At 43.8% G+C, this 15,380-nt stretch overlaps 1 long non-coding RNA gene across 1 annotated transcript in view; it reads right to left on the bottom strand.

The window, feature by feature from the left end:
• Positions 1 to 436: 436 nt before the first annotated feature.
• LOC129385086 (uncharacterized) overlaps positions 437 to 15,380 on the bottom strand; it is a 38,019-nt gene continuing 23,075 nt past the window's right edge. The window contains exon 2 of the long non-coding RNA XR_008612644.2: positions 437 to 572. This is a non-coding gene — a long non-coding RNA (uncharacterized lncRNA). The remainder of the gene's footprint in view (positions 573 to 15,380) is intronic.

Raw genomic sequence — 15,380 nt, 5'->3', positions numbered from 1 at the left:
TATATCACGCATGAAAACAAATTAAAATCCAACATGCGTGCTTTTACACTTGTTGTCCTACGCCACACAGAAATAAAAGGGGGGGAGGAGGCGGAATGTGCGAGAATATTGTGAAATCTGTGACGTCAGCTTGAAGTCGTGGTCGCTGCGGTTTGAACGCAAAATTCGGAAGGGTAAGTTACGCATTCGTGTGTCTCCTGTAATTGATCAACCCTTTTCCACGTATACGAAGAGAGTTGCGAAATTGCAGTCTTGCGTGGCTTCTGGGAGGAACGCGAACGCTATTACTGAAATGGTAAGAGGAGCTCTGAAAACACCGTCTAATAATGATAAAAGAAAACTATCGTTTAATGGGAATTGTGGAGGTTTGAGGTGGTCGGTTAAGGTTGCAATTTGCACATCACGTGAGACACTGCAAAACAGATTTCTTTTCCTCTTTCTTTTTTTTTTTTTCTCAGGCGACACAATTTTTGTAGACGTGGGTTGCTGTTGAGGATAATTATTTTATTCAGCATCTTGCGCACATCCTTAACGTTCACCAGCACGAAAGCGTCCATGGCTGTCATCGAGACCTGCAAAGATAAGGTCAAAAGCGTTCAGGTACGGCTTCAAGGTAGACGCTATGCGATATGCGTGAAGAGTGAGTTTTTTTGAAAAAAGAAATAATAATAAAGTTAAAGGTTGCCGGTCTGCAAATGTAAAGAACAGAAAGGGCGCATAGAAGAGTTGAAAACGTGTTTGGGCTGTACTAGTCTCCAGATATCATAGTGATGATTGCGGTAGCTTCTATGCAGCGAGTTCCTAAGTTATCATGCCTGTATCGAAGCCCCTCTGGGCAGCAGTTACAGGCACGCACGCACACGCACACACTCACACACACACGCACACACACACACACAGAGAGAAGGAGATGGAGGGACAGACAGACAGACAGACAGACAGACAGACAGACAGACAGACAGACAGACAGACAGACAGACAGACAGACAGACAGACAGACAGACAGACAGACAGACAGACAGACAGACAGACAGACAGACAGACAGACAGACAGACAGACAGACGTGAACAATTCACAACGACCCAAGGCTGATCTCAGGACGACTTCATTTCGAGACAGCGGCTTGAGCGACCGAGCTATGAACACATTCATTCTGACAGGAGGGCCGAAAGCAGGCTATAGCTGTGCCGACTTGTTTAGTTTCGTCTAGTCTTATTAGGATGCCCAATAAACACAACACTTTTCATAGGCGTCTTTGCACTTGACCAGCATCTGATCACCGGGAGCAGATGTTGGTCAAATTTGGTCAGACTTTGTCTTTTCCAACAGTTTGCACAAATAACGGCCAACCGATGCTGCTCTACAACAACCTGAAAACGGTCCATGGATGATATCTGCGCCATGCGAGACACTCCAGATTAATTTTGACCACATGGAGTTCTTTACCCAATGCCATGCCCCCACTGCATGGTACACGGGCGTTCTCGCACTTACTGCCCATCCAAATGCGGCAGCCAATCGAGCCCGCGGCCTCGTGCTTATAGAAGCTCAACGCCTCAGCCACAAAGCCACCACGGCGGGTTCATCCCAACCGGCCACCAGACCTACTCGACTGGACTTATGGGTTATATTTCCGCCTTTCTTTTAAACTTCACCTAGACGACCTTCGCAATCACAAGTAGCAAATTTTTTTTATGCCGAAGGGCAAACTAACGTTAATAAATATAAAAGCGAGCGCTAGAATTGAGTCAAGACCCTATAATCATTTTATTTATTTTTAGCATATACCACCCCACAAAATTTGCAAATAACTCCTTTGAAGCAGTCAGGCAATAAAACAGCGTGCAATCAGAACTTCGTCTCATTGTTCTATACTTACACTCTTGCGGTAGACGAACAAGTTTCTCGAGAGTGTTCTGTTTTCTCCCCCCGCAGGTATGTTGTCGCTGGAGCTGTCTAGATAGCACAGAAAGCGTCAAAGTTGAGATAATCGCGCGCACCGCGTGCTCGCTTATCGCTAGCCGTCGCTGAACCCATTTCTCTCTCTGTCATTGTGTGTTATGTTTGTGCGTGCCCGTGTGCGTGATTAGACGCGTGCGCTCGTGTGTAAATACACACTGCGAGAGGTTCCTGTATCACCGACGCCGACGCTAGATAGGTGGCTGAGATAAGCGCTCGAGAGACGCGCAGCGCGGCAAATGGGCCGCCGACGAGCTCTTCGCAAAAGCGGGTCACGATTGTTCCTCGTTCAGGGTGAGCACGCATTAGTGGAAGGGGGTGGGGGTGGGGGTGTCCGGAGGGTGGGGGATGGGGGGCGGGGAGAGGGGTTCTTGCGAGATATAGCGCGCCTCTTGAGATGGCTCGAACGCCTGTGGGCTGTCTCTCTATCTGGGCGCCGCATCGGGAGCGTTCTATAATAAACGGCGAAAGACGCTCGTTGCCGGCTTTCTCCAAATTCACCATGACGCGGAGGGGCTATCGTGTTCCGTCCACTTACAAATCCTCCGCATCTTCGGTTTCTCTTACGTAGGCTCAAGCTAATGCCTTGTAAATATCTAAGCTCTAGTGCATTGACAATAAGATGAAAATAAGAAGGCTTGGTTGGAGCTCCTCACAACCAGTATTCTGCTGTTTGCAAGGGGGACCAGCGAAGTCGTCGCCGGCTTAATATGAAAGCCTTTGAGCGTGGTCTTCAGTCTTACGCGTCCGTCTCAGATCTCCTTTTTCTTATGCGACTAGGTTAATGTCCGGGATAGAGTACATTGCAAATAAGAGAAAGGAAATAAATATCCCTTGTTCCTAGTCGTAATGAGCAGTCTATACTGGTTGTTGGAGTGACCGAATTCGAAGCTGTCGGCTTGCATTTACCTGAGGACTATTTGTATACATTCCGCACTTTAGGTTTCTCATATAACGTCACATCAATGCCGTATAAACACCTAAAGTTATGGGCCCCGTCTAGAGAAAGAATATAACAACTCTATTTGCTCATCTATATGAAGGCTTCTTCTATAGCACTGACGGTAAATGTACACGGAAGAAACGAAGAAGCACAGAAAGAGAGCAACACAAAGGCAGGTTTTACTGCGATCAGAAGCAACAAATAACATTAACAAAGTTGCATTGTGTTGAGTTTCCTTCTTTTTTTTGGGGGGGGGAGGGCGAGGGGGGGATTAATGCTTATGCCAAGTTTTAACCACACATCAGCGAAGAGGCGACCGATTTGTTAGTCACACATAATACTAGATGAACAGGAATGCCTATAGAGTGCTTAACATACGTCATTCTACATATTTCTCGTGTTCTTTCTCGTTTTCCATTGGTTCTTTTTAGAGTTAAAGTTACTGATGCATTTTGTTTAATGCGGTTAGCATTCTTTGGGAACTTCACTCAGTTTGAGTTATGTTCACATGTCGGTCCGTTTGTCCGCGCCTAACCTCTTTCCCGCCAACTTGGGTAACTGGATATGCGCCACTTTTCAATGACAAAAAAAAAAAAAAATCTTTAAAATTGTACAGGGAGCCTCGAGCTCGAATCTTCCCGACGCTGCCCCAGCTGCGGGGGCCGCTGGAGATCTTCCCCATCGGTGTCGCCGCCGCTGGGAGGCGGCTCTCAAAAGTTCGGAGCTGGAAGACCACCTCTCGGCCGTCCGGCAAGCCGAAGATGCCGCCCGAGTCCAAGGACTTCTAGCCGCCACCTGAGGCCTCCACAACAAAAACTGCCGTACCATTCTTTTTAATAAAGTTTCTTCTTCTTCTTCTTCTTCTTCTTCTTCTTCTTAAAATTGCTCCGGTGCTGGGCCGAACCGAACGCGCGTCATACATGATCATACAACCTTCTCTAAACACACGGCGGACTAAAAAAACTAGCGGCCCTTTATACGAGCTGTCTATCGACTTCAAGGGTCCCAGAGAAATGGAAAAATGCCAACATTATACTAATCCACAAAAGGGGAGACGTAAAAGAATTGAAAAATTGTAGACCCATTAGCTTACTTCCAATATTATATAAAATATTTACCAAGATAATCTCCAATAGAATAAGGGCAACACTGGACTTTAGTCAAGCAAGGGAACAGGCTGGCTTCAGGAAGGGATACTCTACAATGGACACATCATGTCATCAAACAGGTAATCGAGAAATCCGCAGAGTACAATCAGCCTCTCTATATGGCTTTCATATAGATTGCGAAAAGGCATTTGATTCAGTAGAAATACCAGCATTCATAGAGGCGTTGGAATGAAGAATGCTATCGCATAACGTTCATGCAACGAAGAATGCTATCGTATAACGTTGAGAGACAGGAAGAGAGCGGTGTGGATCAGAGAGCAAACAGGGATAGCGGATATTCTAATTGAGATTAAGAGAAAGGAATGGAGCTGGGCAGGCCATGTAATGCGTTGGTTAGATAACCGGTGGACCATTAGGGTTACAGAATGGGTGCCAAGAGAAGGGAAGCGCAGTCGAGTACGGCAGAAGACTAAGTGGGGTGATGAAATTAAGAAATTCGCAGGCGCAAGCTGGAATCGGTTGGCGCAGGACAGGGGCAATTGGGGATCACAGGTCACAGATCACTTCGTCCTGCAGTGGACATAAAATTGGCTGATGACGAACATTCACACACGTGCCCCGCGCGGGCTCCGCTGCTAGATGTCGCAGCGTGACCAGAGACACGCGCGAGAGAGAAGCGCCCGGCTCCATACACAGCCTCGCACATGACGAGTCTCGGCCGTGGCAATGCCAATGGCATTAACATCCACATACCTAGAGAGATGGGTTATGCCGAAATTTTTTTCATGATCAAAGTAATGCACTACGCGCTTGCTGAGAGGCAGAAGTGCTTGACCAGAAGGTGAACGCTATAGACTTGGTTCGACCATCCTTGGCGTTCTAGGAACCACGAACAAAGAACGATGCGATATTGCTTCCCGTCTACGAAGTAGCCCAAGAAACAAGCTCTAGGCATTTACTTTTATCTGTTCATTTATCTTTTATATTTTGGTTTTTATTTAGAACAAAGAGAAATGGTGTAGCGGGGGTGTCTTTCTCCTCGCAGTTTAGAACAAAAGGGAACTTTCTTTTTATTCTGCAGTGCGAACAATGGAAACGTGCGCCAGATAGCCGGCTGCCGGCTGCGTCGAGATACAAATTGTTGGTTGTTTACATAATTAGGCATAAGTGCACGTGCCATTAGCATAAATGCTACACACGTAATAGCAAAGGCCACCGACAACGCCTAGTCAACGCCTTGTCTTTGCCGCTCAATGTGATGCTAGAAAATTTAAAAAAAGAACGTCCAGATAAAAAAGAACTGCTTTACCACTAAAATCTCGGTTCCTTCCGTGTACTACGAAGACATGCGTGTTTACGTACAACGGACGCAGTGGCTACTTGAGAGCTGCAAGGTCTCCGGCGAACTAACAGAGTGCGGAAGTGAAGTGTCCTAAACGCCATATTCTGTATTATAGAGCTTTTTCTTCTTGTTTCCTTTCTTTTCTTTTTTTGTCGCAGCTCTAAAAGAAGTATTCGTAAGAAAGTAGCTGAATGATTTAGAAAGGCACTGCACGTTGAAATATTTCATATTTGCGGGGTGTATATGTGACGTGTTCTACGCCACATCTACGCCACATAACATCCCATGGTGTTGGCCTGCTAATCAAGAGGTCGCGGGATGGAATCCCGGCCACGGCGGCCGCATTTCGATAGGGGCGAAATGCAAAAACACCCGTGGTACTCAGATTTAGGTGCGCGTTAAAGAACCCCAGGTGGTCCAAATTCCCGGAGTCCCCCACTACGGCGTGCCTCATAATCAGATGGTGGTTTTGGCACGCAAAACCCCGTAATTTAATTTGAATTAAGCGATGAATTGACAAACGGGTCTGCAAGCGTTACTTAACCAACTTATAGAAGGTGCAAACGCAGCTGAACTTCGACGTTACCTCCGTAGTGAATCATGGTCAAACACGTAGCCTGTAGGAGCAGGTGGTGCGGCCACGTCTGGCTTGTGAGGCTCGTGAGGTTCGAGACAAAAATTACTAGAGAGAGAACTCTGGCGTTGGCAATCGTACAGCCACCATGGGAACAATGAACGTATGAACGTACACACACACACACACACACACACACACACACACACACACACACACACACACACACACATATATATATATATATATATAGTTATGGCTGAGGAAATCACGCTTGCTCCGGTAGTAAATACGTTGAATAAGCACACTATATTTGACTGACGTTTCGGCTGGTCCACCAGCCGAAACGTCAATCAAATATACTGTGCTTATTCAACGTACGTCGCACCCCTTTTCTTCATTATATATATATATATATATATATATATATATATATATATATATATATATATATATACATAATAGAAGAACGCGTCTAACTTTTGTTCAGCTACCAGTTCCCATGGTAGCTAAGCAATGGCGCTGCAAGCGTTCAGCTATCATGGGGACGATGGATGGTATAAGAAAATCCACACTCGCAAATCCAAAGCCTGTTGCAAATGAATACTCGGCTTTATTGGCACACTACAGGGGAACCAGGATACGATATCCTCCCCCACATAAATCACTCACGAGGGCGGTGGACACTGATTGGAGACAGCTCCAGACAGGAACCATCCCCAGCTTGAACCTACTGAACGTACTATCGTGGTAGCACACGATTTTGTCTAACTTTCGTGCCCGTGGCTCCAGGCGTTCTTGGGGCGTTAATTATTACGCCTCCATCTTTCTAAATTTCCAAGCAAACACAGTTTTATAAACACGCACGGTAACGTAATAAGCATCTGCGCACGTGCATAATCACCGGGAATCATTACATCTATAACGCTATATCTTGTTTAATGGGATCAACGGGCCAAGTCGCGAAGCTGTTTGAAGCCAGAATGACGAAGTTTAGGGAACTTCCTTGCACCCATGCTGGCTAATTAATCCACCATACTTTCAGCTTTCCATAGAAAACTAGCGCCAGTTTTTTCTCTAGTAACTTTTGTATCAAACTCTAAGGTTCGTGACGCGGCTCCTCACACTCGGGTGGTCGCCCTAAGTTTCCCCAGAGCTACGTTTAGCACCGCGGTGTTCACCGCAGTGGTCGATGAGGGTGGGACGAGTTCGTCACCGAGATGCGAGACCAGGATGTGCCAGGAAAGACTTTGCTGCGTCTCGTATCACCCTGCGATGTCCATTGTAATAGCGTGCTTCTGTTCACAGACGCCTGTACCGGTGTACGACACTTTTTAGTTAAAGAAAACGCAGCTAATCCAGTCGTCTAAAGGCCACACGTGCTTTTTTTCCGCGATTTTGAGAGGGCACGGTCCTTGTACGGAGAGGCAGGTATTTTTCGGTTCACACTGTACAACATCTGTGAAAGCCACTTTGTTTATACCACCGAGAATGACGCTGCACCTGGTTTTACTTGTCTAAAACGTCATTCAGTACAATGCATAATCGTATGCTTCCTCTGGTAGCTTGCACGGGAAAGAGTCACGTGAGAAAAAAAATAAGCACCTACCATACAATAACATAACATTTTAGTTCCGTCAGAAAGAGAGGAGCTGCGGGTAAAAGCTGTTCGTAAGCGCAGCTTGACAGTAGCCGACAGCCACTTCCGCTCAATAAAACTGGCAGTAGCTGCATGCGTGCGTCACTAGTAAATATAGAAACACGAATCAGCTAGACCGGGGGGAAAAAAGAGAAAACGTACTTGGGAAAATGAGTATATGAACAATCACATGGTACCAATGGATGTAAAAGTAACATCGAGATTCACTGTCACTCAAATAGAAATGATTTATTTACGTACATATAAAAAGAGTCCACGGTTTCGTAGTGTAGACGTTAAAATGGCAGCACCAGCTCTGTCGCGTTCATACAAATCAGTGAGCAGCATGTTTGACAATTGTTATTTGAAGCTCTATTCCTTTTTGTAGAGTTCGTTTCACTCTTCACTTTTAAAGAATGGGGGCTGCGAAATGGAAAGGAAATGTCCCTCATACAGGTGGGGCCCTTAGTCGGGTGTACACAGTACGGTTGTGAAACTTAAAACATACCTCGTCTGTTAAAGGTAATAACTAGTATTAATTGTCTACTGCGTTGCTGTTCTTCGCTTTTCCTGGAAGATGATCATTCAGAATCAGATTCGTTGACTGTTGGGGCTGACGCTGGCTGACCTGCTGCATCATGTTGTGTCGTTACGCGGAATAAGGGCGGGAGGAAACCATGTGGACAGAATGAGATATTTGTATTGATTTATTTATTTTAATTTATTTACCCTCAGGGCCTTTCGGCATTAGAGAGGGGAGTGGTTTATACAACAAAAAAGAAGGAAATATATTACGAGCTTATACACAATATTTACCAATGATAAAACGTTAGCTGAAAGTATGATAAATACAGTGATAGAACATGACATATAGAAGTAGCATTAAAAAAGAAAACACCAACTGTAGTTCATACAAATGTTTGCTATTATACAGTGTCAGCTAGTGCTTTTCGAAAATTATCATTGTTATTAATGGAAACAATATCAGAAAGTTCCTTCCAATCTTTTGACGTACGTGGCAAAAATGAGTGTAAAAATATGTCGTGTTACATGCACCAATTTTAACTTTATATGCTGATGATCAGTGCGTTGAGATAAGTGATATGGTCGCGACATGAACTTCGGATGAAGAGTAGAGTTGTGATACAGCTTATGAAAAAATGAAAGGCGGGAAATTCTTCGACGCGTTGCTAGCCGGTTGAAGACCCAGATTCGATTTCATTGAAGATACGTTCGCAGCACGGTTGTAGTTCCAAAGAATAAAACGAGCGGCGTTGTTTTGGATTAGTTCAAGGGAATGTATTAGGTTTTCGTGAAAGGGGTCCCATATAGCTGCAGCGTATTCTAATTTTGGCCGTAACAGGGTTTTATAAAGTAGTAATCTTAAAGGAGATGAAGCACGAGAAAAGTTACGGCATAGGTATCCCAGCAAATGGTTGGCTTGGTTAATTATATATCTGACGTGATGTTTCCGCGTTAATTTAGATGTTATATGCAGGCTTAAGTACTTAGATGAACTTGTCGATTCTAAAGCAACGTTATTCATGTAGTACACAGGCAGGTTATCGTTAGATCGGGATAATCTCAGAAATTTGCACTTGTTAATGTTGAGTTCCACAATCGGCCCCAATAGCTGACGTTATTAAGATCGGCTTGAAGCAGGGTGATGTCGTGTTCGTTAGTTATTTTTCTGAGGATTACATAGTCATCTGCAAATAAATGTATGTCAGAAGTTATTGATGAAGGTAAGTCATTAATATAGACAAGGAATAATAGAGGTCCCAGGACGGAGCCTTGTGGCACACCGGACTGAATGTCGCTATGAGGTGAGTCATGGTCTTTAGCTGTTACGAACTGAGAACGGTTAAGGAGAAATGACTCAATCCATTTTAGAACGTTATGATCGAGGTTTAATTTGCTTAGTTTATAAAGTGAAAATTTATGACACACTTTGTCAAAGGCTTTTGAAAATTCTAAAGAAAGATGAAATCGGCAAGAGAAAAACGGTCTAAGTATTTGGTGTAGTTTGTGAGTAAATGTTAATTATTGTGATTCATATGAGAATGATTTTCGAAAACCATGTTGTGATGGAAAAAAAAATAGAATTATACTCAAGAAAATGCGCAAGGTTAGTAAAAATAATATGTTCTAGTAGTTTGCAGTAGGTACTGGTTAATGATATCGGGCGATAACTCGTAGGCGATGTTTTGCTGCCACATTTATGCAAAGGAATAGTTTTTCCTATTTTCCATTCCGATGGAACAGTAGGCGTGTTGAGTGATTGTAGAAATATTTTGGTTAATATAATGGAACTATAAAAGCAGGGGTTTTTCAGAAATTTAGCACTGATGTTATCAAAGCCGGTTGACGAGTGTATCTTCAATGAATCTATTAGTCGAATAACTCCGGGAACTTCAACAGTCACTGGAGGCGTAGTTAAAAAGTTATAGTCATTCAAGACAGGTAGTTCAATTTCAGCAGTGGACGAGAAATTCTTAACAAAGTTATTATTCAGGAGAGTTGTGCATAGGTTTTTCAGTGCAGGGTTATCAGAGCAATCGTTAAGAGCGACAGAATCATCGGAAAGTGGATGCATGACGCACCAATTTTTTTTTTACGTTAGTTATCAGCATAGATGGTAATGTCGTTTATAAGAATGTTTCTTTAGCGCATTTCAGTGCGGCTACATAGGCGTTAGATGCTAATGTGTAGGCTTTCCAACGTGAGTCACCGGGTGATTGCTTCGTGGAACGATGCAGTCATTTTTTTTTTGTTGTTGTTGAATAGTCGCTTTAAATTATTATTCTACCAAGGCGCGCGCCGGCTGTATGTTATAGTACGGGTTGGGATGTGTTTATTGATTAAGCGACTTACCTCTGCCGAAAACATATTCCAGTTTGACTGCAGACTACATTTTCAAGATCACTCAAGAATATGTTAAGAAATAGACTCAGCTCATTATTTAGTGCTTCAAAGTTAGCTCTCTTATAGTTTGTAATTATTTTTTACTCTTCGGAAGTTTCAGAAACGGAGTATTAAACTGAATATTTAGCAATAAGTAGTCACTAATACCGGGCACGTAATGGATGGCAGAGACATAATCGGGACCATTGGTTAGGATCAGATCGGGAATGTTTGCGGAATTGGATGTTATTCTTGTGGCTCGTGTGGCTAATTATTAACCATACCTCCGCCCATTGTTTTTTGCTACCAAAAATAGTACTTGTTATGGCCGCATAGCTTTGCAATTCGTCAGAATTTCATGTTAGAACATCATTCATGATAGTTAAAAACTTGCTCCGACGTTCCGAATGTGAACTTTTTCTTTTTTGAGAGTTACAGAATTACCTACTAGTTTATGTTTTTATATAGCACAATTTTCTTCTCTGCATTTCTTTATTTATAATTGTGGTGTAGTTAAAATCGAGTATGTAATGTCTCATTGTCAATTTGGCTATACTCGACAGCGACACTTAATGTCCACCATGTGATTGATATGTATTCACACTTTTGCTTTGCGTAAATAATAGTTGTGAAAAAAATATATGTATCTCTCCGAATTCTTTGGTGATATGTTTCTAATATGACGGATGTTTCAATGTATGTTCTATTTCTCCATTTGACTTTAAGGAATTTGTGCAATATTAGTTGTAACAGACTGGAACCCTTTAATAATTTTGTTGGGTCCCAAGAAATATGTGTCTTTATGTATTTTAGCGATATCTACAATACTACTGGAAATCAAGTTCAACTTAAGAAGAAACAGTAGAAAAATTCGAAATAGAGGAGGAAGGAGAAGAAGAAGCCGAAGTATTAGAAACAAAACCAAAAGGAGCAAAAAAAGAAAAAGAAGAATTAACCAAACAAAACTTTTTCACTAAAGAAAGCAATGCCACCAAGCCGGACGAATTCCGCCAGTTCCTGTCCTACCATACACTTTCGTTGTCAAATAAACTGCCACTCGCCTAAGGTGCAGAAGCAAATAAAATTTGCAATGTTTTATTTCCTCTTGAACCTTAGGCGAGTGCCAGTTTATTTCACAATGTATCAGCCTCGCCTGACGAGTTTTCATAGGACTTTGGACCATCCATTTTCCGTCGTCTCTCGTCGCGCCAGCACGAACTGCAGTACCCGAGAGCGAGGAGAGGGAGGGAGCCCATCATATTCTACCCTCCCACACACGACACGAGTGCAAACACACAGCTACCCCGGGACCTTCCGCGAGTTGCAAGAGCAACGACTATGGATAGAGGCGCTCGACAGTCAGCACGGCTCAATTACACACGCCTCAGCATTGAGCGGAGGGGGAGGGGGGTAGAAATAAATAAATAAACCGAAAAGGAAATCTCACCCCATCGCGGCGTATCGCAGAACACCTGCCGTATCGCCCCGTGTCAAGGTAACAAATTGTGCGCCGCGAGCCAACAGGAAGAGCGGCGCTAGCGCGTGCTTTGGGAAGAAACACACGCGCCAGCCACTCTCCGTGTACTGATGCATGTACACTGACGCGCCCTTTACGTGGTCGTCGATACGTTCGCAGGGATTACCGCGCACGAGACTCGCGACCAGTGCGTCTAGGCTTACGCTATAGCCGCGCGTGTTCATTTGTGAGCCGCGTCTGGCTAACGTTCCCAAGGCTAATCTTACACAAACACCGAACAAAGTGGCCGGACGGATGGAACCCCCCTTGTAGCCTAATAGGTAGAGCACTGCACGCGCAGTGCGAAAGAATGCGGGTTCGGTCTCCGCCTGCGGCGCGTTATCTTTTCGTTCATTTTCCTCTGCCACGTTGTTTTTGCATTTCAATTAAAAGTAACAGTTAAGTTCCCCTAGGCTTTCTCTGGCTTCATTGGCTGTCACTTCGTGTGGTTCTGGCCTCCTGTAGAGAGAGAAACAGAGGAAAGGCAAAGAACAACAAAGGAAAAAAAAAAAAAGGACGCTGGTTTTGCTATTCTGCATGGGGGAAAAAAGAACAGGGGTTTAAATCGATTGGAAGGGTGTAAGATACGTTGCGAAACTGAAATCATCGCACAAAATTCTCCTTCGACATACGTCGCCATCGCAGGCTATTCACAGCCCATTTCGAAAGTCCGTGGAGGGCGGGAAACGAACTGGTGCTATGGCAGCCTTTAGCGCATGCGTCCGTTGTGACAACTTTCCTAATATCCTTTGCTGTGGCTGTAGCCGGCTGTATGCGGCACACAGCATCCGTACTTATAACCCGGAGCATGAGATTCACATAAGATGTGCGCGATTGTTTCTATCATTGCCGCAAGTGTCGTTGGTATAGGGCTGTCAGCCAATCCAATAAGAAAAAGGGCGAGACCTGGTAAACGCGGCACAAAGCCACAGCTGGTACAACAGATTCTGCTATACCACGCAGATTACTGTGGTGACTCTGCTGCGGTAAGGTTTACAATTGGGTGGTATAGAATCCATCAGGAATTAAGTGTAACACAGCAGACGAGGTGCCTTATTTCTTTGTACTAACCTGTTGCACTCCTTGATTCACAATGCTGATATTTCTCAGGGCTGCATATATGCTATACAGTCAACTCGGACAGTGTGGCACTATCCGCACAGTGTTATGGGCAATACCTAACCCATATGCACTGTCGACAGTCTTCGATATCTGTTCTAAGCTTAACCTCCTATGACCTGACTTATCTTACCTAAAAAAAAAAAAAATTACAGGGTCTCTTAAGAGGTGAGCCACGAAGGCCTACTCTACCTCCCGTTATCATTCACCTCTTTCTCTTTGCCGCTTTTCTTTCTCTTCTTTCTTTTAGTCATTACTGCTCACTACTAAGCATTTTTAGTCATTTGTAATCAATTGTGGTCATTACAAGCCATCGTTAGACATGTTGGTCATATCATAGTCATTAGTAGTCATTACAAGTCATTTCAGTCATTACTAAGCATTTTTAGTCATTTCTCATCAATCGTAGTTGTTACAATTCGTCGTTAGACATATTGGTCATTTCGTAGTCATTAGTAGTCACTACAAGTCATTTCAGTCATTATTAGTCATTACTGGTCATTACTAAGCATTCTTAGCCATTTCTAATCAATTGTAGTTGTCAGAAGTTGTCGTTAGACATATTTGTCATTTCATAGTAATTACTAGTCATTAAAAGTCATTTCAGTCATTATAAGTCATTACTGCTCACTAGTAAGCGTTTTTAGTCATTTGTAATCAATTGTGGTCATTACAAGCCGTCGTTAGACATATTGGTCATAGCGTAGTCATTAGTAGTCATTTTAGTCATTAGTAGTCATTATTAACGTCTAACAATCTTTATTGTAACGCTATCATTCACTAACTGTCACTATCAATCATTTTTCATTCTTTAATGTGTCTTTAATCTGTCTTCATATGGCGCGATGATGCTTCGGCAGACACTCCGGCGGTCAGGTCTGCTGACGAAGGATGGAGATTTGGGCGAATTGGTATGGTAGAACATCTTGAAGGGGCAGCGCAAGACGACGAAGACAGAAGGCAGGAACACACAGGACAGCGCTGTCCTGTGTGTTCCTGCCTTCTGTCTTCGTCGTCTTGCGCTGCTCCTTCAAGAGGTCTACTGACGCAAACTTCACTATGAGCCTAGAAAGGCTTTCGCCTTAAAAAAAAAGAGGCTCTAAAGAAGCACTCACTTTCACTGTAAAGACGGCCAGACATGATTCTACACCATTTGCTGCCTCCAAGCGAGCTTTCTACGTCTAAGCAGCAGATGAAAAATAGATAAGTAAAGAAAGAAAGAAAGAAAGAAAGAAAGAAAGAAAGAAAAGTGCCGTTGTTGTTCTCACCTTATTTCGATGTCTATATTTTGACTTATAAAAGTGCCACGTCTCCCGTCTTACTAAACACGGTTTTTGGGCGCTAGACGGGACGTGCAAAAGGTGTGTGTCTTTCCATTTTTATGCCTCATCTAGCGCCCACAGAGCATGTTCAGTAAACCCCACCGACATACCCAACAAGTTCTGTTAAGACTCACATCTTGATGTATGTATGTATGTATGTATGTATGTATGTATGTATGTATGTATGTATGTATGTATGTATGTATGTATGTATGTATGTATGTATGTATGTATGTATGTATGTATACGTACGGCTAGACCGCGTCATGTGTGGTGCGCACGGTCAGTGCGAACCATCGTGGTGGCGCCATGGTTGTGACGACCTGCCGCTGCAGCACGAAGTCGTGGGTTCGACTACCGGACGCGGAGGGCGCCTTCCGACAGACGCGCAATGCGAAGACGCTCGTGTACCTAAATTTAAGTACACGTTAAAGAAAACCATGCACTCAGAATTAAACTGGCAGCTTTTGTGGGCTATTCGTGCACACACACAAAAAAAGCCCATAGGTGTAAAAGTAGCATGAAAATCAGTGACGCAAGACAGGTTATTGGTGCAGCCGCTCGAGCACAAACTAAAAAAAAAAAAGGAAAAACCCTTGGTCTTCATTTTTTTTTCCTCGCTAGGAATCAACTTTCACAGAGACACCGAGATCCTTGAAATAATTATGTATTCCACTAAATTGATATTAGTGACCATTTAACTAAGTGGCCACCATTCAGACGCGACGCGATGTACCGGAAGCAGACAGCCATTCCTGCGACATAGGCAGGTGTGCGCAATCACGTGCGTGCGCGTCGACCAAGAAGGTTATGTAGACGCGGACAGGCGCCAAGTTTGCACGTTTATATGCATACGGGAACACGACGGGGAAGCGGACTCTGAGCGCGGAGCGAGTGAGAGAGAGAAATAAGAAATAATTGAAACTTGGAAGGCAAGTAGAGGTGGCGAGCG

The sequence above is a fragment of the Dermacentor andersoni genome, chromosome 5, assembly GCF_023375885.2.
Source record: "Dermacentor andersoni chromosome 5, qqDerAnde1_hic_scaffold, whole genome shotgun sequence".
In the NCBI taxonomy this organism is placed as follows: domain Eukaryota; kingdom Metazoa; phylum Arthropoda; class Arachnida; order Ixodida; family Ixodidae; genus Dermacentor; species Dermacentor andersoni.
The sequence above is the reverse complement of the archived record's forward strand: the minus strand, read 5'-3'. Positions and strand labels throughout refer to the sequence as shown.